The sequence below is a fragment of the Nycticebus coucang genome, chromosome 2 (assembly GCF_027406575.1).
Source record: "Nycticebus coucang isolate mNycCou1 chromosome 2, mNycCou1.pri, whole genome shotgun sequence".
Lineage (NCBI taxonomy): Eukaryota > Metazoa > Chordata > Mammalia > Primates > Lorisidae > Nycticebus > Nycticebus coucang.
Genome location: NC_069781.1, coordinates 120862902 through 120885906, shown reverse-complemented (window position 1 = coordinate 120885906; position 23005 = coordinate 120862902).

Here is a 23005-nt window from a genome sequence, read left to right as displayed (position 1 = left end):
TGGAAAATATCACCAAAAAATCCAACATGGGTATGTTTGTTGTGAAGAATCCTGAAGAATCAGGACTTGGTGACCCAGACATGGTGAAAGGTGTCATACCCCCTTGACTTGCTCAGTCTGGGTGTGGTCAGATAAATGTATTTGACCTCATTTCCCTGCGTTGCAAACCTGCCTGTCAACTGCAAGCCCTGGAACCTGAGCCCAAAAGGAGCATCTCCAGCCATGACATTCCTGTCTATGAGGTGTAGGTCTGATCTTGCTAGAGTTCTTCCCTACCTGGAGTTTCATCAGTGGGTAACAATTTCTGGATAATCTCCTTTGATTTATTCCTTAGGTCTTTTCTGTGTCTCTGGAACTGTTAGGAATAGTCATAAAAATAAAGAATTTTCCCTAAACTTCTTTCCAAAAGGAACGTATTAGCTTGCATTACCACCGGCAGTGCAGAAGTGTTCCCTTTTCTCCCCATCCACGCCAATATCTGTATTATTTATTTGTGTTTTCTTCCAGTTTAACTATTTTTTTTATTAATTTTAAATCATAGCTGTGTACATTAATGCGATCATGCGGCACCACACATTGGTTTTATAAACAGTTTGACACATTTTCATCACACTGGTTTATATGGCCTTCCTGGCATTTTCTTAGTTATTGTGTTAAGACAGTTATATTGTACATTTACTAAGTTTCACATGTACCCTTGTAAGATGCACCGCAGGTGTAATCCCACCTATCACCCTCCCTCCGCCCATCCTCCCCCCTCCTTCTTCTCCCTCCCCCCATTCCCCAAATTCTTAGGTTATAACTGGGTTATAGCTTTCATATGAAAGCCAAAAATTAGTTTCATAGTAGGGCTGAGTACATTGGATACTTTTTCTTCCATTCTTGAGATACTTTACTAAGAAGAATATGGTCCAGCTCCATCCATGTAAACATGAAAGAGGTAAAGGCTCCATCTTTCTTGAAGGCTGCATAATATTCCATGGTGTACATATACCACAGTTTATTAATCCATTCGTGGCTGGATGGATCTTGTTATGCTTCCCAGGCTGATTTTGAACTCATGGGCTCAAGGGATTCTCTTGTTGCAGCCTCCTGAGTAGCTAGGACTACAGGTGCGTGCCACCACTCCCAGCTTCCAAGCTCTTTCTTGACATTGAGCTTTTACCTTTCTATTTCCATGTTTCTCTAGTTTTTTATGTGGTTGCTATTATTTATGTAGGTGTCCACTGAATTCTCTCCCAAGAAAGCTATTATTTAATTAGCTATTCACACACTTTATAGCCCAATCATTACCTATTTCCCAGTTCTGTTTTTTTAATATAAATTATTGATACTTAAAATGTACACTATTCAGGTGGTAGTTACACAAAAAGCCCAGACTTCACCTCTACATAATATATCCGTATAACAAAACTTCACTTGTACCCCCTGAATCTATAAAAATAAAAAACATTAAAAAATCAGTCATACAAATTTCCTCTCTTATTTGCTGCTAAGACCATAGTGCCTAGCACAGTACCTGACATATAGCAGAAAACAATAATGATTTAGCAAATAAGTTAGTAAATGAATGAATTTAAGAAATACATCAAATGATTTTAATCTCTTTCTACCTTTAAATTTTTTGACAACCTGAATACCAGGTACTAATATTTAACTTTTCTGCCTAAAAGAGGGATTTGGCATCAGTGTGTGAACATCAGCATTTTTGGCAGTATGTGAAAGAATATGGAGGGTGCTCTGTGATCACTGAAAGGAGCTTCCTTGCTTACAGACTGATAAGCTGAAAAGATGCCTGAACTGCTGCCCATTTCACCAAATTCCAGAAAGATGATTGGCAAAAATTGCCCTCATTCAGGAGGCAGCACTGATCAGCAAGACTTACCAAATGCCATCAGGATTCCAAAGTAGAAATTCCTACAATCAATAACAGACTGATAATGAAATATTGATCGGGGCACACAATGCAGGGCAATTTTGTCCATTTCCTTGAGGGAGCTGGTGCCTACTCAGTCTGTAGGGCCCGGACTGGCCGTCAGCCCCAGTATTTCCTTCTTTAGAGGTTGATTATGATGCTTATTTGATGCTGTCAAGAAATGTGGCTATTTCTAATTTTCTTGGGGCTTTTAGGATGTCTCTTTATTTGTCCTATTTCTCTCATCCTCTCCTTTTATATATGGCTTGAAAATGAGATAGCATGGCTTGGGAAAAGCCTCGTTCAATGCAAAGTTTGAAATCCATCCATCAGTCTGGCCCAGCAGCCATGGCTGTAGTTCAGAGACAACTCTGCCAGTCAGCTGAGCCACTGCTGACGTCAGAGATCACTTCCTCTGCTTCCTCTCCCGTTCTGTGCCTCTCCGAACCCTGGACAGATGGAGTGTGTTTGCACAATGTCAGATGGTACTGCCTTTTGGCTAGAGCTCTAATCAGAGAGCCCTGGTGCTGAAAACCACCCCTTTTTTTCTCTGTGCAGAAGACATAATTCACAGGCATCAGAAAATGTGCTATCAACAACTACCTCCTTCACTTCTTCCTTAGTCTTGTGCTTCTTTTAACATGTAGAGAATTTGCCATCTAAGAATAGAGAGAGACACATTTCTTCCCAGAACCCAGTGTAAGATGCAGTAAAGTGCACTGGTCCTAGAGTTGCAGAGTATGCCCCTGGAATCTGGTTTGGCCTCATCTTAACTTCGAAAGCTTTCCTGGCATAATACAAGGAACAAGGATTGAGGTTTAAAACCATAGACCTGGTTTTAAATTTCAGTTCTGGCACTTATTAACTAAGACAATTTTCTTCTCTCTGAGACAATTTTCTTTACTTAAAAGCAAAATTATGATTTTTACATAGCAGTATTTCCTTGAAAAAGGAGATTACCAATGGAATATCATTCAGAGCCCTAAACTAGGTCTCAATTTGCTAATCTGTAAAAGAGGAAACCCTGGCTGGCTATGGCCTTCCATGTCCTGCCTGAAAGCAGAAGTCATTTTTCTATTTCATAGAACCATATGTTAGAACATGAACACAGGCTGTGCACTAAAAGCTTGTACCCACCCAAAATGTAGTGATTGTCTTCACTGGGTGGTTTTTAAACTGAGAAACTGGCCATGATATTTTAAGCTATTATTGACCTAGATAAAGAGTGTCAAACTGGTAAAATGAATCAACGAGAGGAACAAAGTTGAAAACCAGCTATAAATTAAACTGGAACTCCCTCTGAATTGAGAAAATATGGGTATGGTATACGACCCATATGGCTACATCTCCACAAAGCTTGGAAGTAAATGGATTCAGGTGGAAAATTGATAACTGAAAGGCAAGACTCAAAGGGAAATGGCATCTCGAAAGCTTCATGGGCATGAGGCTAGCTCACCAAAAGACATAGTAGCACTCATCATTCAATGCAATTAGCGTTGGAGCTAAGCTGATCTAAGGATCCAACTCATTCTGTTGGAAGAGTGCATTCTCTTTATTCCCCCAGGCCTGTAGGGTCATATTACTGAGACATCCTAGCAGTTATTAATGTTGTGAATGTTCTTTCTAAGATTGGTCCCCCAAACGTGGACATTTCTATATGAAAGTGGTATTTTTACCTTCCTGTTTCAGGTAAGGTATATTAGGTCACCAGAGCCTAATATTTCTTCTGCAGTGACTATGGGGGAAAGAAATAAATTGCAAGAAAAAATTTAAATACACTGGGGAGAAGCTATGGAAGAAACAAACTAGATGATCTAAACCTAGATGAGCTCTGTTTTGGTGATCTGAAGATCACCAAATGTTTACTTGCTTAGGGTTATTTTCTGATTCTAGGGATAGGCCAGAGAGGGATATATAGACTCTACTGGGCAAAGGGAAGCCAGGGTGGCCATGGTGGTCACGTGGCACTCGTCTGAAACCAGAAGAGGCTCGAGGCATGGCCTGTTCTCCTCATGGGTGAGTCATTGAATTTCAGTGGGATGGGAGACTGAAAGTTTCATTTTCTTCTAAAAGATGGAATGAGACCACTCAAACAATCAAAGGGCTTCCAAGATCATGTTTCCCACACTGGGGTGTCCAACTCCACAGGCCACACGCTGATTTGTGAGGACTGTTTTTGCTTATCTGTGGTGTCAGATATCATGAAAAGTATGCCCAGACTACTTTTTTGCTAGTCATCTTTCCTTAGTTTTTGTGAATTTAACATGTGGCCCCAAATAACTCTTGTTCTTCCAATGTGCAATAGAGAAAAAAAAAAGGTTGGACATCCTTGAGTAGAGGTTATTATCATAGTATGTCCTTAAAAGTGGCTTACACAGCACGTGCTCACTTCTTCACATTTGCTAAGTTTTCACATGTGTGGGATGGGAAGATAAAGAGGTAATCTTAAAATTTCTGAAGGGCAAGGCAGCGCCTGTGGCTCAAATGAGTAGGGTGCCAGCCCCATATGCCAGAGGTGGTGGGTTCAAACCTAGCTCTGGCCAAAAACTGCAAAAAAAAAAAGAAAGAAAAAAAAATTTCTGAAAGGCAGAACTTAAGTCTTATGATCTTCAGATATCAGGAAACAAGACCTACCTGGCTCTGAACTCAAAGTTTAGAAAGCCAAATCTGAGGAACATGGACAAATTTTGAAACAGATACCATCTTGCTAAATCTGCTACCCTGCTCTGGTTCAAAAAAATCTCAATTCAAATTGCAATGATCACTCCAGGCTCTGCATGGGGTAGGCTTTCAGGCCACCAGGAAACGGGGTAGGGTGGACTGGGAGCTCAAAAAGCCAGGGAAAATATTTGTTCAACTTTTATGCCAGATGGGGATCTCCCTGGAGAAGGAGTCCTGGCCTTCAGCAGCTCTCTCCCGTGTGGTGAAATAAGAGGTCTTCTGTTCACTGCTCACTTATAGAAAGCATATAGTGAGCCACTCACTTGGGGGAGGGGACAGACTCTCCTCCTCTTTGGGATGGCTTTTGTACCTGAAATTTGCTTCTCTGGAGTTGCAGCTAGCCTCAGCACAGGGATGACGTGCACTTATGGATCTTCTCTCTCAGCTCAGCTCCTGACCTTCGGCTTTATTTGGTTCATTTTGGCCATTATCTCTCCCTCTGGATGGGAGCTTCTGTTGAAAGCTGGCTCCAGTTGGCCATCTTACCATATACCATGGAATATTATGCAGCCTTAAAAAAGATGGAGGCTTTACCTCTTTTATTTTACATGGGTGGAGCTGGAACATATTCTTCTTAGTAAAGTATCTCAAGAATGGAAGAGAAAGTATCCAGTGTACTCAGTACTATTATGTAACCAATATATAATCACCCACACTTTCATACAAATGATAAAACACAACTATAGCCCAGAATGAAGGAGAGAAAAAGAGGGTGAGGGGAGGGGAGAGGGGAGGCTGGGTGCAGGAACGGTAATTGGCAGGAACTTCACCTATGGTACATATTGCAAGGGTACACGTCAAATCTATTAAGAATAGAGTATAAACGTCTTAACACAATAATTAAGTAAGTGAGGTGAAAGCTATGTTAACCAGTTTGATGTAAGCATTCCAAATAGTATATAAAATCAGCACATTGTACCCCATAAATACATTAATGTACACTGTTATGATTTAATAAAAAAAATTATTAACAGAAAAAAACAAACTGAAATGATGATTTCTTCATCTTTTCTAACAGAAGGAAGAGGAAAATGTCTTTGGTAGAAAACAATACTATGTGAATTTTCCAAAATTATTTTATATGAAACATCCAGAATTAAAAAAAAAAAATTACATCTGAGAAGAGGTGAAAATATGACCAATAATGATAAATTAAAAAAAACCAGGGGTGGCGCTTGTGGCTCAAGGAAGAGGGCACCAGTCCCATATACTGGAGGTGGCAGGTTCAAATCCAGCCCCGGCAGAAAACAACAACAACAAAAAAAAAAAAGCTCTGCCTCATTCAAAAAAGACCAGACTCACAAATAATCCAGATATTGGAATGAGCAGACAAGGATTTTAAAATAACTGTGATTAAAATGTTATGGTAAATAAAGAATTATCAATAATATTGATGAAAAAGAGGGATAATAGAAAAAATTTTAATTTTTGCAAAAAAATTTGAATGGACATTATAGAACTAAAACAGATAGTATTTCAAACTAAGAACTCATTGGAATGTATGCCAGTTAACTATTCCTCTATAGCAAACCACCTCCAAAATTTAGTAGAGTAAAACAAATATTTATTATTTCTTATAGCACATACAGGCCAAATGAGTAATTCTGAATACCTGAATCAGGCTTAGCTAACTTCAGCTGGCCACGCCCGGATGTTTTCAAGCTGATGGATTGGTTGAAAGATGGTTAGTTTGGGAAAGCTTCATTGATGTTTCATCTCCACTCTGTGCATTCCCTCAGATTTTAGAAGCTACTCCAACAAATGGTGAAGCTTCACAAAAGAGAATGGAAGTGTTCGAGTCCTTCTGAGACACGGGCATTACTTGCAATGCATTCTATTAGCCAAAGTCAATCGCAGGCCAGTCCCCATGGAAGCGGGGAAGAGACTCCCTCTGAGAATCGCTTAAGCCCATGAGTTGGAGGTTGCTGTGAGCTGTGTGAGGCCACGGCACTCTACCGAGGGCCATAAAGTGAGACTGTCTCTACAAAAAAAAAAAAAAAAGAGAAAAACTGTAAAACCACACTGCAAAGAACAGGGATGCTGGGAGAAGAAAGAAATATGAAGGGACATCTTTACATTGTATCCCAGATGAGTTTAACATTCAACTGAATAGAAGGCAGCATCAGTGAACTTGAAGGTGTAGCACAGAAAACAAAAGAATTAAAAAAACAAAGAAACCAGGGATAGTAGAAGAAATTTATGGGGCACTGTCAAGATCTGAATATGTTTATTTTAGAGTTTCAGAAGGAAATAAAGGAGAGAAGATAGAACAGAGTAGACAAAGAGTATCACAGAGTATTGTATCAAGTAGCTTCTATTGTACAAATGTTGAATACAAAAGACAAAGAGAAATTGCTTTTGTGCACACTTGCAGCAAACTATTTAGAAAATACTTTAATACTATTTACAACAGCATCAAAATGTAACTATCTGGAAATAAATCTAACAAAATATGAGCAAAGTATTTAAATTAAAATTGAAAACATACTGCTAAAAGGTACAACAATGAACTAAGTAACACATCCATCACAATTATACTCAATTCTTAACAGTTTTGAAATTTACCATTGCATCATGCACATTAGGTGAGGCAATGTAAGTAAGCATTTCACATTGTATATTGAAGCAGTACCCTGAACCCCATAAATGCATCAATGTTATGATTTAATAAAAAAAATAATAATACAGAGGTACAACAAGACAAAGAGATAAACCATGTTTATGGATTGGAAACTTTGATGTTACTAAGATGTCATTTTTTTCCCATGGATCTCTAAAATTAATACAATTTCAACCAAAATTCCATATTGTATATGTATGTGTATGTGTAAATTGCACATATACAATTTAAAATGCATATAAAAATATAAAAGTTAGAATAGATGGACAATCTTAAATAATAAATCAAAGCTGGTGGGCTTACACTGTCAAATATTATGAAAAGGCTGTAATTATTAACACAGTGATGTACTGGTGTAAATACTCCAATAGAACAGAGGAATTAGAAACTAAGAGTCTAGAAATAGACTCCCATACACTCAGTCATGTGCTTTAGAATAGATGTGCCAGTCCAATTTTGTGGATATACAATGGTATTTTCAATAAATAATATCAAACAATTGGATATCTATATGGAAAATAATAATGAAACTTAACTTCCGTATTACACAATACATAAATCTGACAATCAACTTTTCAGTTAAAATATCAATCTAAATATGGAAGAAAAATCATAGCAGGAAACTCCCTCCATGTCCTCAATAGGGAAACCTTTCTTAAACACAACAGAAGAAGCATTAACCTTAAATAAATAATTGATTAATGGCCTTTCAATCCTATTAAGAACTCCTTATTATCAAATAATATCATTAGGAGTGTGAAAAGGTCAACCATAAACTGGGTTAGAATATTTTCAGCATACATATTCCACAAAAGACTTGAATAAAGAATAAATGAAGTAAACTGAATAGGGGCAGTATAAAAAGGGGGAGGGGGAAAAGAGTCGATGAAGAACTATAAGTCATAATGAAAAGACAAAATCCCCAATTTTTAAAAAATGGGCAAAAATAATTTATCAGGCAATTAAGAAAAGGAAGATGTCCAAGTGTTCAGTAAGCTTATGCAGAGGAGCTCAAACCATTGGTCACTAAGGAAATTCAAATTAAACTGCAATGAAAAATGAAAATATGTATTGGAAGGGACACAGAGCAACTGAAACTCACAGACTGTAAATTGGTTAAAACACTTTGGAAAACTAACAAGCAGTATCTATTCAAGTCAAACCATTGCTTAACTCAGGCGTCCTCAAACTTTTTAAACAGGGGGCCAATTCACTGTCCCTCAGACTGTTGGAGGGCCGGACTATAGTTAAAAAAACAAAACTATGAACAAATTCCTATGCACACTGCACATATCTTATTTTGAAGTAAAAACACAAAACGAAACAAATACAATCACACTGCCTCATGTGGCCCAAGGGCCGCAGTTTGAGAACCTCTGGCTTAACTTATGACTCACTAATTCTACTCCCACGCACATTCCCAAGAAAATAATGAGTGTAGAAGATCACCAAAAGACCTCTTCGAGAACGTTTATAGTAACTTTATTCGTACTAGCTCAAATCTGGAAACAGTTTACATCCCCGTGAATAGGAAGATGGGAAAATAAATTGTGTTTTAATCATTCAGTGGCATGCTATCTCATCAGCAATAGAAAGAGAAGCTCCTGATACATGCAATAACATGAATGGATCTCAGGGACACAGTGATCAGTGAGAACAGACAGACAAAACAGAGGGCAGATTGTGTGATTCCATTAATATGATAGCAGGCAAACAAATTTATGGTGATAGAAATTTAAAAGAAAATTGAGTACCTCTCTTCAGAGGGCAGCTGTTGATTGTGAAGCAGCCTAGAAACTCTCTGGGTCTTAGGAATGATCTTTTTATTTGGGTTGTGGGTACATGGCTGCATATATATGTGCAAACATTCATTGAACTGTACACTTAAATCTGTGAACTTTGCTGTTTGTATATTACACCTGAGTGAAAATGGTAACTAAATGCACTAACAGAGGTGCTTTTAGATTAGTTCAAAGAGATGCTGTGGTCAGAACTGGTCCTTAGGCTTTAATGTATGAAAGCAGGGCAGGTGGAAGGATCGGTCTGTTCCTTTGCTTGGGACAGCATAAGTCAAAGAAGTACACAGTGTGCCAAAAACAATGACCAAGAGAAACAATTATTCCTATAGACATCCCCCTGAAAATAAGAGGATCAGGCAAATTCACAAAACAGCAGGAGCAGTCTCTATTAATTAAAATCAAACTACTGTACAATTTTGGGGCTTTTCCAAGAAGTGACTAAAATTGGTCAAAGACAATCTCTATAGAATTGCTGTGTGACCTGAGGAGCTATTGCTTAAAGATTCTGTAGAGAGCAAGCTTTAATACTTTATGCAAGACTTAAATACTAAAAAATAAAAGCTGAAATATATAAAATTAGCACTGATTTGGGAGTCAGGAAATCTATCATCTAAACCTCACTCTGATATTCACCCAGCTTAATGATCTTTTAACTGTTTATACCTTCTCTGAGCCTAAGATTATTTATCTAAAAAAATAAATTTTTTAAGAAAGGATTTTTTTTTTTTTTTTTGAAAATAGCAGAACTGTTTTTGCAGGTGATTTTCTTACATAAAATATAAAGTAAGATCTGCCCTGGTTGCTGTTTAAGTGGCATCATGACCTGGGCTTTGCTCTTTCTTTGGTCTTCAGTTTCATCCTTCAATGCCCCCTGAGATCCAAGGCAGGCAGCTGGACAACAATTGGAAGTTAGTAATGCCCAGCTGGTGTTCAAGGATAAAAGGGAAATCTCAGAAGCATTGCCGAGATGGACTTGCTTACTGCTTTGAATGTTAGTCAGTAATTCTGTTTCAGCACTGTGCTCAGAAGAGACGATATTATTCCTTTTCATGTTTATAGATATTCCTGGTTGCAGTATGCTGCTACCTTAAGCTTCACAGAAGACATTGTGCAGTAAAAGGAAGCCAATAATAGAAGGTGGAAATTGATCTTAAGTCTTCCATCTTCCTACCCTTCTTCTTCCTTGCATGCTCCCCTCCAGAACTTACAACATCATCTCTTCATGGTGCACTTGGACCTTCCATCACTGCTCTCTCCATTGGTTTGCATTTCCTCTCAAGGACCTAATAGATCGTATGCTAACAGGGCTTTGCTAAGAATATTGACATTGATGATGGGTCACCATGTGAGTAGCTAAATCTCTTACCTAGCAAATGATGCTGCTGAAGAGAGTAAAGGAATGTAAAGGTCGCTTCTTGAGGAGAAATAGATCTTCAACTAGAAAATTGAAAGTCAACACACCAGAAGAAAGAGTTAGTGAAAGAGTCATCTGGGCAAGTCAAAGGCTTAAAATTAAAAACAAAACAAAAAAAGCAAGTCGCAGTCAGGGCTATTGACAAAAACCCACAGATGTGTTAGATAAAATATAGATATTCTCTGAACTCAGGAAAAATATGGACCATGTTAAAAGATAAAGAAATGAATGGCAAAGAAGAAAATTCATATTTAGCCAGAATCTACCGCATAGCTGGCATTTTTCTATTCTTGATCACAGATCATCTTCTTTTGAGAAGGAGAAATCTGAGCATCAGTGGATCTAAGTGGTTTGTCAAAAGGAATACAGCTAGTAAATGGTTCTGCTAGAATTTTAACTTAGGTCTGCCTACTTATTAAACTCATTAGTTTTCATGTTTTTTCTTTCTTTCTTTCTTTTTTTTTTTTGAGACAGAGTCTCACTTTGTCACCCTCGGTAGAGTGCTGTGGCGTCACAGCTCACAGCAACCTCCAGCTCTTGGGCTTAGGCAATTCTCTTTACTCAGCCTCCCAAGTAGCTGGGACTACAGGTGCTCGTCACAACGCCTGGCTTTTTTTTTTTCTTGCAGTTTGGCTGGGGCTGGGTTCAAACCTGCCACCCTCAGTATATGGGGCCGGCGCCCTACTCACCGAGCCACAGGCGCCACCCAATTAATGTCTTCTTCTTACATTTATATGCTCCTTCACTCATCCATCAGACCAAGCCAGTCAATGGGGTTGGAGTAAACTTGGCAGGTACTAGCCAGCTCTGCCAGAGATTTCTATCTGGGGAGGACAAAGCCAAAGTTGAATAAACAAATATACATAACTATTATTTAGGATATATCCTATCAAAAAAACAAAACAATTAGGATATTGAGACAAAGAATAAAAACTGTTGGAAACAGGCCTTACATTACATAGAAGGATCAGATGTGTCCTCTCCAAGAAGGTGAGATCAGCACTCATAGCTGGAGGATGAACAGGAACCAATCATGCAAAGATCAGGGGAAAGAGCACAATCTCTCTGCTACAGGCCAGCCAGCCAAGGTCAATTGTGTCAAAACTCTACAGCCTGTTATGACGGAGATAGCTTGGGGGCATGGGATAAAGGTTACATGAAACAACACAGGAATCCTGACAGACAGTTATGCCGAAAACTGTTAAGTTTTTCTTTCTGTCTTGTTTCTTTTTTCTTTTCTTTCTTTTTTAATTAGTATTAGATCATAGCTGTGTACATTAACGAGATCATGGGGCACCATGCCCGGGTTTTATAAACAGTTCGACACATTTTCATCACACTGGTTAAAATTGTTTCTTTTTTCTTGCATCTTAGTTACTCAGTTGAAAAAAATATGTCAAAGCTCTTTTGTCTGAAATTTATGAATGCATTGGACATAATCCTTGTGACATACTTGAAAAAAACATGCTGAACCAAGACTTTTTACCATTTATGAAATATAACTCGTTGCACATCCATACTGAAACATATTGATGGCTCTAAACATGGAGAAAGGTTTTCTGGAGCAGAGCTGTGTGTCTCAAACATCAGTTCTGTTTTGATGAACATCTTCCCTAAGAATTGGATAGAAACACCCAGGGTGTGTTTAACAAATTGCTTTTGGATAGCTAGATCGTAGTGGTGACTAAAACAAAATTCAAAGTACCTTGGGGTTGTGATAGTCTATGTAAACCCAAATAATAATGAAAAAAAAACTACAAAATGAGAATTCTCATATTTATGTTAAAAATAATAAATTTTACAAATAAATGTGTGAGGCAGTGAAGGGCAGTTCATGTGCGTTCTGGAAATCAAAGTTATCAAAAGCTTAAAGTCTTCTGTGCCACAGGTTTCTAAATGCAGCTTAGATGGGTGAGATTACAAAGGAGTTTGTAATCTGACCTCGTCAGAGCCAATTTAACATTTTGCACAGTTCTGAGTACCATCCCTTTAAAAGCAACATGGAAAAAGTTGAGTTGTTCTAGAGGAGGGCTTGTTCCGGCCCCAGTTGTTCAATTATGTCTGTGCCATTTTGCCTAAATGCATACGCACCTTCTGCTCTTTTTGATTTTAATGTTCTACCTTCTGAATTTTGCATAGCTGAATCATGTTTGGAATTTAGGATTAAATATAAATAGGACTTCCTGGGAGGACTTATTGAATGATCAATATATTCCCTAACCCCTTCAACCCTCTGTCTGTTACCCTGTGTTTTTCTTCAGTTTCCATTTACCTCCCTGAAGTCATCCTGTTCATCTATTTGTTGAGGCGTTAGAAGTGGAAGAATTTCTAATTTCCACTAAAAAAGAAAGGATGAGGATGAATTTGGGGTTATTTTGTCTCTCTCCCTGAACTACCATATAGCAGTATGCAAAACAACTTGGCTTGGAAATGAATCATGTACAGAATGACTGAAGGAAGCTTCTCAGTTTAAACTGGACTAAAGAGCCAGCAAATACATGAACAACCAACATGGGAATAACGGGCGCTGGGGTGCAGGACTTACTCCACAGGCTCGCTTAGGATTAGTAAGGAGAATATAAGGAGGGACATTTTAGCTCGAATTCAGGAGGAACTTTCTACTACTTTGACACACAGTTACAGGGTTGCACTGAATACAAACAGCCAGAAATCATGTGGTTGTGAATTAGAGAAATTATACAACGTGTCCCAAAGCTTGTCACAGGGAAAATGGCAAATAGCAGCTAACTGCACCTTTATTTGAAAAACATTCATTACAACATTTTACAAAACATTTCTCTATTTGTTGATATATAAATAGAAACTATACCATAAAATAAGAGTTTGTTAATTTTTCCTATGTATGGTGCTGTTTGGGATAACCCTGTTCAGGTGGAGGCTGAACTGGAGTTGATTTCGCCTGAAGAGTCTATGTCCATAGAACCAGTGAAGATCCAGGCAGGCTTTAGCTTTGTTGTGCCGTTGAGTCAAGGAGAAACCCAAACTGTCAAGATAGCGCCCACAGCCAAGCTTGGAAGCAAGCAATGCTCACTTCACTTGTGGGACTTATTTTCATTATTCTTTTGTGTTACTGGTGTCACAAGCGTACAGAACAAAAATAAATGGATGGCAAGCGGGGAGTCTTATTTATGAAAACCAGGATTTTAACATTCTATTGAGCAAGGGCACTAATTATTATTTAATAAGACAATTTCCCTAAGACACATTATTTACCAGATTGGTTGTGTTAATGAGGATGCTTTGCATCTAATTTAAAGCACTGCAATGAGCATTTTTATCACAAAAAGAACAAAGTTTTTCTACATAATCAAAGCTCTTATTAGTGGCAAACTTCCGGTAAATAATTCCTTATTCCTAAATGGAAGCCACATACACCACAAAATACCTTCCAGGCATGCATTTTAAATGAGACAGTCCCTCAGAAAATGCTCTGAAGACCACATCTCCATCTTCCTGTAACTTCTGAGATTCACGTCATGGAGCTTACCACTGGAGCCATGGGTCAAACTGACCCCAGCTGGTTACTGTTTTGTTTACCTGCAGACCTGTTACTCAGGTGTTTCCAAAGCAACCCACAAATGCGTATTTCTCAGCGTAACATTCTACTCCAATTTCCTCTATTTGCTATTAAATTCAGTAATAGTGCCATTATTTTCACCCAAGAGTTTCAAAACATCAGAGTCGACCAGGAGGTATCAATTTCCAACCCCGCCTCCTCCCTAATGAGTTGATATGTCACTTGTACCTAATCTCTCAGCCAGTATCAGATTTCCCAATATACAACTACCTTGTAATCCCTTCAGTAAAGACCTGCCCAAGAATCTGTGATGCAAACTCGGTCCACTAGAAAGAAGCCCACTCTGGGGCTTCTCTTTTCCTCCATTCAATTTACCTTCCTTCAGTATCACACCGGTAAGCACACCATCTTTAAATGTTCCTTCTCGGGCACAGCTGGCATTGTGCCATTCTTTCCCATTTTCTCTCATTTTATTTGCTTTTGCCCTATAAGGCATAACAAATATATATTTGCGGTGGACTAATCTCAAGAATGCGAGACTGAAACGTTTCTAGAATGAGTGGAAATCCACCTCCCTGCATTTTCTAAATCTTCCTGAACTTAAACGAAGTGGCTCTTGATGGCCCAGAGTCATTTTTACGACCGGAGGAGCTTCCTATGTTCACAAAGTGGAATTACTCTCCCAATCAGGAGCTAGGAGAGCAACTATCAGCTTTCAGGTTTTTTTTTCTGCCCAAACTCTCTTGATTCTTCTCCTTGTCATCCCCTTCCCAGCTATCACTACTTTTTGTTATTGCAGAGTAATTCAAAGTATAATCACTCTGCCTCACCTCCTCTCCCTCCCATCTGTCGTTCAACCTCTTCTAATCTACTCTCGGTTTGGCAACTGATTAAGGTTGTGCCCCAGATTGAGACATTTCAGTTATTCGTGAGAACTGGAGAGCAATGTCTATGGATAAAAGGTGTCTGATTTTGAATGTGAATTCTGCTGCATATATTTTAGCAGATTTTTACCTCTGAGCCCAATGTCAACACTGTCCTAAAAAAGTGGAAGCGGAGTTTAGAAATATATGCTTTTATAACAAAGGAAGGATTTTATTATCACTGTTAATATTATTATTTTAGTGACTTCTTGTGGGGTCCTGCCTTTAAATCTTTATTGGCAGGCTGGTAGCTAGAACTCAAATTAGAGCAGATACTACACGTTGATACCACGGGAAGAACAATGGAGTTCAAGTCGTAAGAACTGGCCCATGTCCTGGCTTTGTCACTATATGCTTGTGTGATGCTGTGAATGTTCCCTAACTTTTAAAATGTGCCCCATTAGATCAACTCCAAAGTGGGTCAGATCATAATAGTTGGTCTGTCTCACCAAGTTGCTTTAAAAATTAATTGAGAAAATGAATGTGGAAAATTCCTTGAAAAATTAAAAGTACCAGATGCATGAATGTGCATTTGCTATTAATTATTTGTTCAGCCTCTGTCCTAATTTCTCCCATGGTAATAACTCGTGGAACCAGCGTATTAAGGAGAAAGCCAAGCCAAAAACATAAATTCAGAGCAGCCAAATCAACAATAACAACTAGAAATCATCAGGAAATGAAAAGAACATTTCTTATAAACAAAGTGATTATTTGATTGTAAATGAGTAGTATAAATCCTGGCATAATTGTGTCTTTTTTTTTTTCAATAAAATTTTAGATAATTTTAACTCTATTTAAAATGCTACTGATTGGCACACTGGGATAAAAGTTGGGATAAGTAGGTCTTCACATCGACTTCTAAAATAAAGTGGCTGTGTATCCTTGGGCAGATTACTTCTCCTCTGTGGATCTGACTTTTCTGGAGAATGAGGCCTTGCAACACCATTCCTTCAATGTTTTCAGTCTTGCTACTTTTAGGATGTAGAATCAGAGAAGCATCAGGACACTCTTTGGGACAGGAACCGTCTGTTGCAAGGAGACTGGGATTGAGGAGATCAGAGCAGGTCGTGATCTTCCCACGTCTTGGCGTGTAGAATCGAGCATATCGTTCACTGCCTGGGTCCTGTGCAGTCCAACCAGTAATGCCTCGACACCCCACACTGTTTTTCGGTAGCCACTGCAAGACTATCTTTAAGGCTCTTTCTTCCATGCTGGGTGGTCAATCAGGAATCAGCTAACCAGTGCGCTCTCCGTTGAGCATCGAGATGAGAATGTCACTTCTGCTGGTCTGTTCACTACTTTGGGAGTCACAGTGCCACAGAAAGCAACCGGAACGGTCTCATTTTGGACCATCTGGGCAGCACAAACTCGGCACTGCTGTAACCAAGTCTCTAGCTTTGGGTCTTCTCTGCCTTTGATAGTCTGTTTTAAAATCATACATGAGAAAAATGCAAACACTCAAGATTCATGTACTTAACTCATTTAATTTATACAGGTGAGAAAATGTGTAGCATCTAACTTGTTGACTAGGGCCAAAGGGTTGTCATGCCAACAGATGCACATTAATTTAAAAGACAATCTGGCCCTGTCCTTTGATCTCCATATCTAATCTCCAGTTCAGATGGAGATCTCAGATGTCTTAAGTTATACCAAGTACAATCTTCTCCCTGGGAAAGAGGACTTGCCTCAGTGCTTCTCACCTACATGGGACCAGAGGACATTCACACCCACAGGAAAGCAATGACCTTTGAAGGCCAAGATAATAACATCAGTACAGGAGTTGTGACCATCCAAATACTGTTGCTGGGTGACCTATGGTCATGTCAGGCTGCTGCAGACACTAGTATTTTTGGTGCTGATGTAGAGATAGGGTTGGACACAGGATGGGAATCCAGAATTGTTGAAAGCATTAATTGAGCTTAAACAGGTCATTTCTACTGATCAGATCAGGCCTCATTAGTTCTATCTGTATAATGAGGCCATTGCATTATGGAAAAGGAGGAATTCTAAATTTTTGCTGCCATCTAGGCACCTAGGCCCAATATTGTTATTTGATGCTGGTACTCTTTTACTCCTCAAATTCCTTCTCTAAACAGTTCTCTAAGGAATTACTTATTATTCAAGCATAATGAACCTATGAGATGTATGGGATCTCTGATCTAGAGGAGCAACCAATTAACTGGAAACAAGGGAGACCACTGTGGGGTTGGTCTTCTGGGAACTGTGCAGCAACCAACTCTCCAGGCAAAAGACATTTGCAAAATTTTTAAGAATTTTCCAAGCCAGTTGTGTTCTTAGCTTAGACTAGGCCACAGGGGGAGTATTTACACCATGGAAATTGGCAAATGCTACCAGTCACTTTCCCCAGATAACTTCCAAGTGTGACCTGAAGTTCCACCATGAGAACCATCCATACTTAAGTGCACATGTGGAAGTAAATCTCAGTAAAATCCAGCTGGGGGTGGGGTTGGGTGGGGAGGAGGGGATGAGTATATTCACAACTACTGAGTACAGGGCTCACTATCTGGGGGAGGGGAATACTTACAACTTTGACTCAATCTATATAAAGAATATAAACAAAACAGGTATGTCTCCTAAGATTCTGAAATTTAAAAAAAAACAATAAAAAGTAAAAAGAAAATAAAAAATAAAAAATAATTCTGAACTCTGTAAATTCTGCATAACCTTGGACTGATTTAAATCCCTTTTCCATATTATTATAGTGAAGATATTAAGCTTCAACATACGTAAAGCCTCCCACAGAGAAATTCGTACATTGTTGAGGTTAGTTCACTTTAGTTGGTTTTCATCTCTTCCTATCCTCCTCTCTCTGAGGAATATCTCCACCAGATGATGAGATTAGAATATCACAGTTACAAATTTAATTGGGTATAAATCCATGATCCATTCATAAGAAGCATTGTTTAAATTTTTAAAAATGTACAAAACTAAGACTGCCATTATGAGAAAGATTCAAACTTGGGTAGGAGCCCTGGCCTGGATTTTAATCAACCCAGTCATTGTTTTCAAGTCAAGGCCAAATTCTTGTGACACATAATACAAAATTTATGAACCTACTGAAAATGATTTATAAACTGATAAAGGATCATACAACCATATAGTGCTGTTTGCAGAATAACCAGAGGGTAAAATTGAAGTTTTATTAAAATGACCTCAATCATTTCATCTCATACCTACACTGGATAAATAGTAGCTTTTGTAGGATCTGTAAGCACCAGGGAACTCCTACCCTATGTCTCTTAAACATGATGTAGCAGATTTAGAAGAAAGTCGTCCTAAGAAATGAGGATTGTATCAGAATGAATTCAACAAGCTGTTACTAAGTGCCTACTCCGTGTCAGTCCCTGGAATGTAGAGATATAAAAAACACATTCTCTGTAAGAGACCGTCAATCTGATGGAGAATCTCTGTAAGAGACCATCAATCTGATGGAGAATCAAACACAACCACAAAGAAAGGGACTAAGGTACAGGATGTTCAGGGAACATGAACCAGTAGGCAAGGAAAGTGAGTCAATGTTCACACCCCAGTGTGAGCAAATATTCTGACCTAAAGATTCTGTCATTCATCCAGCAAATATTATGTTTCTGCCCTAGTCTAGGCATTAGAAGCCTAACTCTTTTCAATTGGGTTGACGCATTGCATGTTTAATTTTCTGTCTCCCCAGCTAATCAAATTTCTGAAAGACAGAGACTGCTTTCCCAGCAATAAAATACTTGTTTTTTATTGTTCATTATTTACTGAAACTATATAAGATCAATTCATATGAACTAGTTTTGTTAGAAAAAAAGGAGAGAATAAAAAGGAAGCTCTTATAGTGGTGAAAGAAAATATTATTCACCTTTTTCTACAGGTGGTCCTCAAGCTTTCCTAATGTCTTCTGTGTACAAGGTGGACAAGCTCTTCATTGCTAGTGTTCTCTTGCAAGAAATATGACTTTTGTTTCTCTTCAATAGGGAGGCTTCCACCTAAATTCCCCTGCCAAGTAAATGTAGAGTCTAAGGCCGGGTGTGGTGGCTCATGCCTGTAATCCTAGAACCCTGGGCGGCTGAGGCCATGAGTGCAAGACCAGCCTGAGCCAGGGGGAGACCTCTTCTCTAAAAAAAAAAAAAGAAAAAATGCAGGGCATTGTGGCAGACGCCTGTATACCCAGCTACCTGGGAGTCTGAGGCAAGAGAATTGCTTAAGCCCAAGAGTTTGAGGTTGCTATGAGCTGCAATGCCAGGGTACTCTGCTGAGGGCAACAAAGTGAAACTCTGTCTCAAAAATAAACAAATAAATAAATAATAATTTAAAAAAATAGATGTGCAGTCTACTCTTGGAGGAAATGAGGTGAGGATGGGGTAGAATATAGAATAGCTTTATTAGAAGATTAAGATTATGAATAGCAATATTCACACATATTTTAAATTCTCACTTCAGTCATATCCCTGACACTGTGAATCTGGTCATACCACTGTCTCTAAGCTCATCTGCACATCTGTCACAATACAACATTACAGAGTGAGAAGAAACAGATCTTTGTGAAAAATCCAGTAGAGGCTATGCCATCTACTAGTGGTTTTGTATATATCACCCTGTTCCACACCACAGCTCTCTGATGTGTGATTTTTTTTTTCATGCCTGCAGGCTAGAAAATTGAGATTAAGAAACACCCAGAAAATTATACAAAGTTCGCAGTAAAAATAATCAGGGCTTATGGTCATGTTTGATTTACTTCAGAGCCACGAGCTTCTACCACTCCTCTGAGAACTCAGAAAGGCCGTTCAGTCCAGACTGCTTTGTAACAGCAAGCTGGACAGCATGTCACCTGGTCTACGCTCAATCCCTTCCCTTATGTGGGCTGTTCCAGCTCAAAAAAGAGGCACTGTGCAGACCACCACTGAAGGACACTAATTCTGAGCTTCCCCAAGGCCAAGCATTTATGTTCTCCCTTTAAGATTCTCTATACTGTTTATTATTTATTTAATCTTTAAATTCCTTTAATTCCTTAATTCCTTTTTTCATACTGCATTAACTTTGTTCCAGAAAGGCATTCTCTATCACTACCAGGGCCAGGAATAGAATAGTGATTACCAGCGCATAGTGTGCTCGAATCCCATCTCCTGCCACTGTGAGCCAAGGTAACTTACTTTACCTCTCTTTGCCTCAGTTTCCTTATGTGTAAGAGGAATAATAACAGCACCCAACCCATAGGGTTGTCATGGAGATTAGATCAAAACATGCCAAGTGTAATAATGCCCCATACATGACAAACATTCAAGAACTGTTAGCTACTGTTACCATTAGTATGTTAGTAGAAAACCAAGATCACCTTCTGCGAACAAAAGTTAGCCATATAAGTCAATGCTGAAAAATAAGCTATATTCTTAAATGAACAGATAGGGCAGATCTTGAAGGCTACAGACCACGGGATTACTTTCTTTTCATTAAAAGGCAATAATAACAAGTATCCAAGTGTGTTAAAGTCTAGCACCAAAGTCAGTCTCATTATAGTTGGAAGGATTGAAGGCAGTTGAAAGGAAAATAATTTTCTGCACATGATCCCATGGTGTTGAATTTCTTGTGTCAGCACCATTTGAAAACTAAATGCCAGCTAGATGTAAACCACATGTTCAGAAAGATGTGTGTTAGAACCTCTGTAAATTGCCACCCAAGGGACTATAACAAACTGGTGAGCATGTGGTCAACATAAGGTACTAGGCCTACCGAATTCATGTGGTGCATGTCTGGTCTATGAAACTTAAGGTCAATTTAAGGAGATGGTCCACGTAGAGAGGTGGTCAGCTACGGAGGATCTACTTTATGTTGAGTGTTTATGTGCATACAGGCAATTCTATCTTAGTTTGAGCCGCTATAACAAAAATACCATAGATTTGGTGACTTAAAAGACAAGCATTTATTTCTCACAAGTCTGGAGGCTGGGAAGTCATATTGCAGTGCCAGCATGATTGGGTTCTGGTGATGGGTTGCAGTTTGCAGACCTTCTTGTATCCTCACATGGTGGGAAGCAAAGAGAAGCCAGCTCTCTCGTCTCTCTTCTCATTGGGGCAATCATTCCATTTATGAGGGTTCTGCCTCATGACCTAACTACCTCCCCAGAGCTTCACTTCCTAACACTGACTTCAGGGTTTCAAGAAATGAATTTTGGGGACACAAAAATTCAGTCTCTACCAGCTTCCTTTCCTCTTTGCTAGGCCAACTTATGCTTCTTAGATAGAACTGTCTTGGTCACCTCTCCATCCCAAGAGATCTCTGGGTGTGTATTCTGTGCTGCACATCCTGAAAGCTAAGCATGGCATCCTAGACTCAGATTTCATCCCGCACTTGAACCAGATTCACATGCAGAGGCCTTCATTGAAGGTAGGATACATGACATGTTGATGCAGAGAGGGAAGAACTATCCTACCTGGCAAGAGAGTCAGGCTGTTGAAACACACATGCCAACAGAGTCCCTTGTCCAATTTAAGATATGATAATAGGTGTCAGGACACTAATACTTCCTGCCAGCACATGTTTCATTCAGGAACTCATGGAAGGAAGTGCCAGCTAGAACTGGAAAGGCTGCAGGCTGAGTCTGTCATCACCTGGAATCAACAACAGCTGACATTCCAAGGAGCCACAGAGGGCTGAGGAATCAGATGGAAAGCAATCCTGTAGCCACCAGCTACAGAGGAAAGAGCCAGGAATTTTCCTCTTTCCTCCTCTCATTCACTCATTAAACACAAAATACACACGTAAAAATAAGATAGGGAGTACCTACTATGCAGATAGCTCTGATAACCACCACATTGGACAGAAATGCTTAGTCCTCATGCTCCAAAAAGAGATGCCTACCTTCACAAACAACTCTGGTCCACGAGATAAAGTCATAAAATTAATAAAACAACAGATATAAGCAGAAAAGAGTATTTACACAAGAAAGAACTCATTTGCAACCACTGGACCTCTATCTTTAAGAATGACAGTTAATGACAATTAAACCTGGAAGAAAGGGCAGAACAGACAGAGGAAGAGATGGGAACTAAGGCGTGTGGGAAGCACAGGGATATTCTAGCAGTGGTTGTGGTCAAGTAAAGTTAGAATCTGGCAGAGAGTTTAAGGAAGCCAGTGCAACCTGGTTTGGGCCAATTCATGGACAGTGAAGGAAAAGGTAAGGCGTGTTGAATGCCAAAGGCAAAATGCATCTTTCCCTACACTATGTTGAGGAATATGGCCTGGGAGACCCCAGAAAGTCTTCTAGGTTGCCTGTGACAAAGTGGCACAGCCTCAGCTGTCACTAGAGGTCCAGACACAAGCTTAACTGCACCCATTCCCTGCCTGTCACCAGCCACACTGGTGCTTCTGGATTATGTGCGCTCCTGCCCCAGGGCTGGATGCCAAGTGAAGCTCAGAGGGCTCCAAGGTTTCAGCTGGGCGAGTCAAGGCTCTTCCCCCAGCCAGAGACGGGGCTCTTGGTGGAGGGGGAGGGAAGGAGGAACTCCCTCGGTGCGTCCGCCTGCTGCTGATTTTCACTGCTGGGCAGCTGAACCCCATTGAGCACGTTTCTCTCCTCTCCCCCCCTCTGCCCAGGCCACTGTGGTAAACGCTGGGATGAGGTGCCCCCTTGCCGAGTGGCAGCAGCTGTGGCCCTCTCATCCGCAAGGTAATGAGGATTCATTTCCGTTTTATCACTTCTGTCACGTCGCGTTTTTCCCTCCGTGTTATCTCATTAAATCCTATCCCTTTATGTCCCCGCTCCCCCCAGGTCCTCTGAGCCCTCTCTCTTAACCCTGTCTCTCTGTGCTCAGCATCCTTCCCCTGGCCGTTTTCTCCTGCCGTGGTATATTAATGGGAAAGAAAAACTTATTTGAAACAATTTATAAGGTGACTCAGCAATCTGTGTTCTGCTAACCACTGGGCTGGGCTGGGGCCAGAAGCAGCCCCGGGTATCCTGCTGCAGAGCCTCCAGGTACTGTCAGGCTACTCAACTGCTTTCCAGAATCTGTCCTGTTCCCAAGAGCCAAGGGAGAGGCAGGAGGCTCAGGATTCTACTACACTGGGACCAGGAATAG